This window comes from Lactuca saligna, chromosome 8 (genome assembly GCF_052625555.1).
Source record: "Lactuca saligna cultivar CGN05327 chromosome 8, ASM5262555v1, whole genome shotgun sequence".
In the NCBI taxonomy this organism is placed as follows: domain Eukaryota; kingdom Viridiplantae; phylum Streptophyta; class Magnoliopsida; order Asterales; family Asteraceae; genus Lactuca; species Lactuca saligna.
The window spans coordinates 239,033,965-239,041,301 of NC_136424.1; positions in this window are offsets into that span (position 1 = coordinate 239,033,965).

The window sequence follows — 7,337 nt, forward strand, 5'->3', positions numbered from 1 at the left end:
TGTTTTACCCAACATATTTGTAGATAAAATACATATACAATTTATAACTTGTATAAAACATTGTATTCAACAATCATCTCAAATACACAATCAATATAATTACACATAACAAGTAACTTATAGAAAATACTTCATATCTATGTGTAAGATGAAAGTGACTATACACTCACATGATTTGATGATAATCGGGCAGCAATTCGTTCCTTAAAATGATCGTTTTTTATAAAACCGGGAGTTTTATTGAGAAACCGAGCTCTGCGAGAGTTGGAGCTTCAAAACCGAAAAGATAAAATTTTCATGGTTTTCAGGCACTTCGGGACGTATTCCGGGCTTTAAAAATGATACTGGGGCTTTGGGGGAAGTCAAAATAGTCAAAATATAAGTTTAGGGGTGAAAAATGTCAAATTTCTAAAAGTAGTCGGAAAGGCTCGCAGCCCCCGTTTATATATGGTGCGAGGCCAAGGTCTTCGTGGCTGAGAAGCTTCCACGTAGTGCCAGCGAGGTTCGGACATGGAAGGAAGAGGTGGCAGCGAGGGAACGAGGCGCATGGCAGCAACGAGGCGAGACACGGAGGCGGCTATGCGAAGGGTCGAGAAGCGAACACCGATGCGAGGCGCGTCGCTCTTCTATTGGACCTCGGCTTCGGCCTATCAGAAGCTGACACGAAGAAGGCACGCATCGGTCTTGGATTCGGCCATGACTCGGTGACGCAGCAGCTTCGGCCTTGAGGCGGTTTCGTGAGAGGCGTGACGTGTCCGGTTACTGTTCATGCGAAATTTTTTGAATTTTGAGCCCCGAACTTCTAAAATCCATAACTTTCGAATACGAGCTTCGTTTATGACGTTCTTTATATGCACACGTAGCTAAAATTATGCTCTACAACTTTCGTTTAGACTTTGTCAGCTAATTTTGACTTTAATTTTAATATTATTATTTTTAACAGACCGGGACAGGAAAATCCGTTAAAATTTCATAACTTCTTCATCCGACGTCCGTTTTCGTCTGTCTTTTTACCGTTGTACTACTATTGAAGAGACCTTCGATTCTCGTTTAGGTTGTGTCGGCTAAATATCGCTCGATCTTAAATTCGAGTATTTAGCTGTCTACTCCTAAGCTAAAACTTAGAAAAATCATAACTTCCTCATACGAAGTCAGATTTGGGCGTTCTTTTTATCGAACTTCTCGGTTTAACAAATACTATGACTTTCGTTTAGATTGTTAAGACTAAAAATCACATTATCGCAATATTCACTTTTTACGCTTCCCAGTATCGTGTCGGTTTCGTCGCGAAACTTCGACAGGTCATAACTTCTTCGTTATAACTCGGATTTCGGCGTTCTTTATATCTCCGGAATCCTTGTTTCGGCCACTACAACTTTCTTAAAAGATATCAGATTTTTCTAATATTTATTTTAAAGGCTTATTTTCATTATTAATTAATTAAATCATAATAATTAAGCAAATAAGCATATAATTCACATAATATTCACATAATTCCTCTTTATTACTTCAAAATGAGTTACAAAGGTTGACCTAAACTTTTACAGCTTTATTAATGCTTTTAGCCCAGAAACACGGGCATTACACATATTGACCTTCTTACCGAAGTTCAAATTTCTAATACTAGATGCTTCAATAAGACTTTATCTAGGTAAATTCTTACCGAAGTTCAAATTTCTATCCAACTGAAACTTGGGTGACGAGAATCTTTCATTATTTGGTAAATTATGACACTACCACTAACGAAAGAATAAAATCCATATCGCTAACATAGAAACATACAAACATCAATTTTCATAAATTCCATTGCAAGGAGATATAATAAAATAAAAACAAAATTTTATTTATTTATAAAATGTGGAAAGAACTTTTCCTTACAATGCAATTACAAATGAAAACTATGTTTTTAAATACTTCTAATAAATCTATCATAACTCTCAAGCAACAACTCAAGAAACTGATCATCGAACCATGCGATTGAAATTCATTTCTTCGCGATCGGATTCAACATGCTCTTACTCTTAAGCTTCCTATCTTTTCTTCGATTCTACAAAACATCAAGATGCGACCTAGTCACATCATGTATTAAGAATCAATAATTAGGAACTTAATAGAGTTAGATAGTGTGTGACGACCCGAAATTTTCATTTGTATAATTTCCCCATTCAAACACTCCAAATATTAGTCAAAAATATTCCGATACATTTTTGGCCGGGTTTAAGTCCGTTTGGTGTTTTATTTTATTTTTCGTCAAACGATTAAATAAAAGGAAGGGTCATAATTAGTTAAGTGTAACGAGTAAAACAACCCCACACCTTAGCTAGGTGTTCACGGCCAAACAAGGGGTGTTTGGGTGATAATATTTGAAAAATGTTCTTATGTAACCTTGTATGTGACCATAACTGAAATAAGATGAACTGTTTTTATACAATCTAACAAATATTATCAGTTATTTCAGGTTGCATGAATGCGTGATAAAACGGAAAATACGAAAACACGCGAATGACAAAAACACATATGTGTGACTAAACAATTTCAACAATATATATATATATATATATATATATATATATATATATATGTGTGTGTGTGTGTGTGTGTGTGTGTTGTATATATGTTGAATAGTCAAAGATGAAGAAGCTAAAACCCTTCCCACGTTTTTTGCTCCTACTACTACATCAACTTGCAGCCTCTACATCATCTTGCAACTTACACTCAAGTGCACTACTACAAGATATTTGTTTCTCATATATATATATACATGTGTATGTAGTGTGTGTTTAGTGTTGGAGATAATAGAAGATAGTAAGAGAGATAGATATGATATAGTGAGTTTTCCTTTGTAAACCTAAACCCTCTCAATATTCATCCCTGTAGCTAAATGAAGAACACCAAGATCAAACAAGAAGCTAAATGAAGAACACCAAGATCATCAACAATGAAATGAAGAACACCATCAACCATCTTCATCTTCTTCATTGAAACTAAAGGTTTTTCATCTTCACCACCTTTGATCATCACATCATACACCACCAAACACTTTCCTTACATCAAAACACCAAAACACAACCATAAAACAACCTAAAACCTTCTGTATCAAGATCAACCACAAAACCCATCACTATTCATCATCATCTTCATAAGAAATTTCACCACCTTTACCACCTTATATCAACCTCCTTCCAACCTCTAAACAACCTTGAAAATATCCTCAAATCACCATAACACCATTACCCTAGCCAAAACATCACAAACAAAACTTACCTTCAAATCACAAAAATCCCGAAATTGACTCTGACACGAACACGCCCCGTGTTAAAAACCAAGGCAAAATCAACACGCCCCGTGTTGCCCTCTGATTGCCTTCTTCATACTTCTGAACCTCAACACGCCCCGTGTTCAGCAAGGCTAAATCAACACGCCCCGTGTCAGCATCAGCATCATGAACACGCCCCGTGTTCAGCAAGGCTAAATCAACACGCCCCGTGTCAGCATCAATCATCAAGAAAACCCTCCTACACGACCCGTGTCACTTGTGCCTTATCTTACACGACCCGTGTGCATGTTTTTACCCAAAAATACCTCAACTACAAATACATAAACCAATGTATTTTGAACCCTTTTGTAAACACTTGTTTTACATAAAATCGAGCTTTAAATGAACTTTTTGTTACTTATCCAATGCCGGATTGATCTTTGAACAAATATCGACCAGTCGCTCCAAGAGTCCCAATATCGACCAGTCCATTCAAAGAACAAATATCGACCAGTCGCTCCAAGATTCCCAATATCGACCAGTCCATTCAAAGAACAAATATCGACCAGTCGCTCCATAAGTCCAGTTCAGTCAATTTATTGACGAACCTACTTGATATATATTTATATATTTATATACTTTATTATAGCTTTATGTCATTTAAATATAGTCATTTATATTATTTATAGCTTTATGTCATTTTAATACAGTCATTTATATTATTTATAGCTTTACGTCATTTAAATACAGTCATTTATATTATTATAGCTTTCAGTCATTTACAGCTTTCATATTTATACTTATTCCGCAATTATTATTCTTTATATATATATATATATATATATATATATATATATATATATATATATATATATATATATATATCGTATATCTTAAACTGAAATATCTATCACACAGTTACTGGTAACCGAGCCTTTTGTTATGGTGATCAGATTGTTATATTTCCAACAAATCGGTATCTAAGATGATATATAAAAGGAATAATATCCAACAATTGGTATCAGAGCTTGTGTGATTTACCATGAAATTTTTGTTGAAAAACTTTTGGTTATAGCATTTATAAACCTTCCATAAGCTTTTCTTTAAAAACTTCATTTTAATATCACTTGTTCAAAATCCTTTCAAAAAAAATGTTTTTGGCAAATTACTCCAACATGAACTCTGTCTCCATTGCAAATAGCTTAGGATCTGGTTCACGGGCACCCATACTTATTCCTGAAGAGTATAATTCGTGGGTTGGCCGTATGAATCTTCATCTTAATGCTATAAATGAAGATGTATGGAAGTGTGTAGAAGGAACATTTGTTACTCCAGAAAATATGGCTATTCTTGCTACAAACCAAGCCACTCAAGCTGAAATTACAAAAAAGTTGGAACTCCAAGCCAAAAAGGAACTTGTTTCTGGAATACCTCACAGTATTCTAAATCAAATGGATGACATTATACTGTTAACCGCAAATCAAATTTGGGAGAATTTGAAAAATCGTTTTTGTGGAAATAAAAGAATTATCGGAAACAAAAGAACCTCTGTTTTGAATGAATTCGATAATTTCAAAATGCTTTCATCAGAAACCATCCATCATTCTCATGATAGGTTCAATTTGATTATGGTTAAAATGAACAATTTGGGTATCAAAAAGACACAACACGAGATAAATCTCAAGTTATTAAACAATCTTTTCGAAAGCTGGAAAATGGTTAAACTCATTATTCAGGGAAATCCAGCTATTCATACTAAAACTTTGTACAACTCGTATGGAGAACTTCAATCGTATGAATCCTCGATTGACCCACCAACCACTGCAGCTTTTGGAGGACCACTTGCACTTGTGTCCACAACTTTTCAAAACCAAGCCTTCCAGTCTGATTCAAATGAAGAAGCAGATTATCAACAACTGTGTGCGTTGGTTGCAAACACAAATCTCCAGAGATTTATCCCAAATCATGGTCAATCAAATTTTAGACCAAATTTTCAACCAAGACCATCTTTTGGACAAAATAACTCAAGTTTTCAACCAAGACCATCTTTTGGTCAAAACAACTCAGGTTTTCAACCTAGACCTTACTTTGGACAAAATTCTCAAAGACCTTTCCAAAATAACTCAAACCAAGGTTTTCAAAACTAGGGATTTCAAAACGATCCCAACTCAGGTCATAATCACAATCCAAACAACAGTTTTCAAAATCAAAATAGAGGTTTCCAAAATCAAGGTTACAACAATCAAAACAATGGTTTTCAAAACAACCAAAATTTTGGATTCCAACAAAACCATTCTCAACCTTCCCAACAAACCCAAAGTCAAACACCTGAAAGACTTCCGATTAAAAGTCAAAAGGATGATAGTGATGAAGAAGTGATCATTTGTAACAACTGCAAAGGAACAAATCACTATGCCAGAGAATGTCGAGCCAAAAACAAAACCAAAATCAAAGACTCAGCATACTATGCTCAAAGAGCCGATGAATTAAAGAAACTGGAAAACCAAGAAAAGCAAAGAGCATTGATGGCAATCCATGAACCAAGTGTGGAATACTGGCCAACTTCTGATGACGAAGTTGAACATGAACCAACACAATCAAACTTCTGCTTCGTAGCTGGTGTTGAAATACCTTCAAGAGCTCCAAACGTCAGAGAACAGGTATGGTCTATGATCTCTGAACTTGGCTTTTCCAAAACAATTTTTGAGTCCCACATAACCAAAATTGAGACTAGTCTGGAAGTTGATCTTAAAACATATCATGACACAATGGTCAATTATGATATTTGCAAATCTGAGTTACAAACCTTGCAACTCAAATTTGGAGAATCAACAAGAACGAAAAGCAAATTGGAAAGAGACGTTGAAAGAAAATCAGAAGATTATAATCACGTCTTGGAACAATTAAATCAGACCCTAATTCAGAAAAGGGATTTGGAACTAAAAAATCAGTCAGTCATTTCTTCTGAAATAAAAGATGTTTTAGAAATGGAAATCCTTCAGTTGAAACAAGACTTTCAAGAATCAACTGACAAATACAATGTTTTAAATGAAAAGTTGATTGATTCTTTAAAACAAATCAATTCTCTTGAAACCGAGAATAAAAGACTGATATGGAATATGGATTCTATCAAAGTTGCCAGAAAGCTAAGTGATGATATTTTCACCAAGGCAAACACCTTGGGAACTGGCAAAATTGATACGAATTATAGACCAGGAATTGGAAGAGAATCCTTTGAAATTGAACAAGCAAAACAGGAAAACATGACGAATTGTGAAAACTCTGAATCTACTCTACCTAATCTTTTCACATCTATTAATGAGGAAGATTCAGATGACGAAACAGTTATCAACTGTAGTCCAGATGATACTGCTTTCAGCGTTTCCAAAAAGTCTTTCAAAAGAGTTGTAAATTCTGAAACAGACTCTGCAAGTTCTTTAACTCACCAAATCAAACATACCGATGGAACCACTAAACTCAAAATCTTTTTGAATGGAGAAAATTCCTCTTATGAGGATGGTAGTACTTCAATACCAACTGCTTTTCCTACAATGACTTCATCAATTGTTGGAAAAACTAGTCTGGGACAAAAATACTCCAAGAAACAACAAACAAGCAAAAAACCCATTCAATTCAACAAAACCCCACTAATCAAGCCAAACATTTTTGAAAAACAACCAAAGAAACCAGTTAAACCCTACATCATACCTCATAAACAGGTTTCCCAACAAAAACCAAAATCTTTTCAAAAACCTTTTGAAAACCGCTTTCAAGATATTACTTTTAATCATTCAAGGAACTTTCAAAAACCATCACATCAGAAAGTTTCAAACCATCATCATCAAAAAGCTTTTCAAAATCGCCCATCACATCCCAGATATGAAGAAAACTTTTCAAACAAATCTTCACATCTAGGATATCTTTCACCAAATCACAGATCTTATCAACCCACAGGTTTTCAAAAACAAATCACATTTTGAGTAAAATTGATAGATCAAATCAAACATCAACCATTCCATCATCATAAACCAAACCATTACAATAATGTGAAGTCAAATGATAAAAGAAAATTATTAAGAAA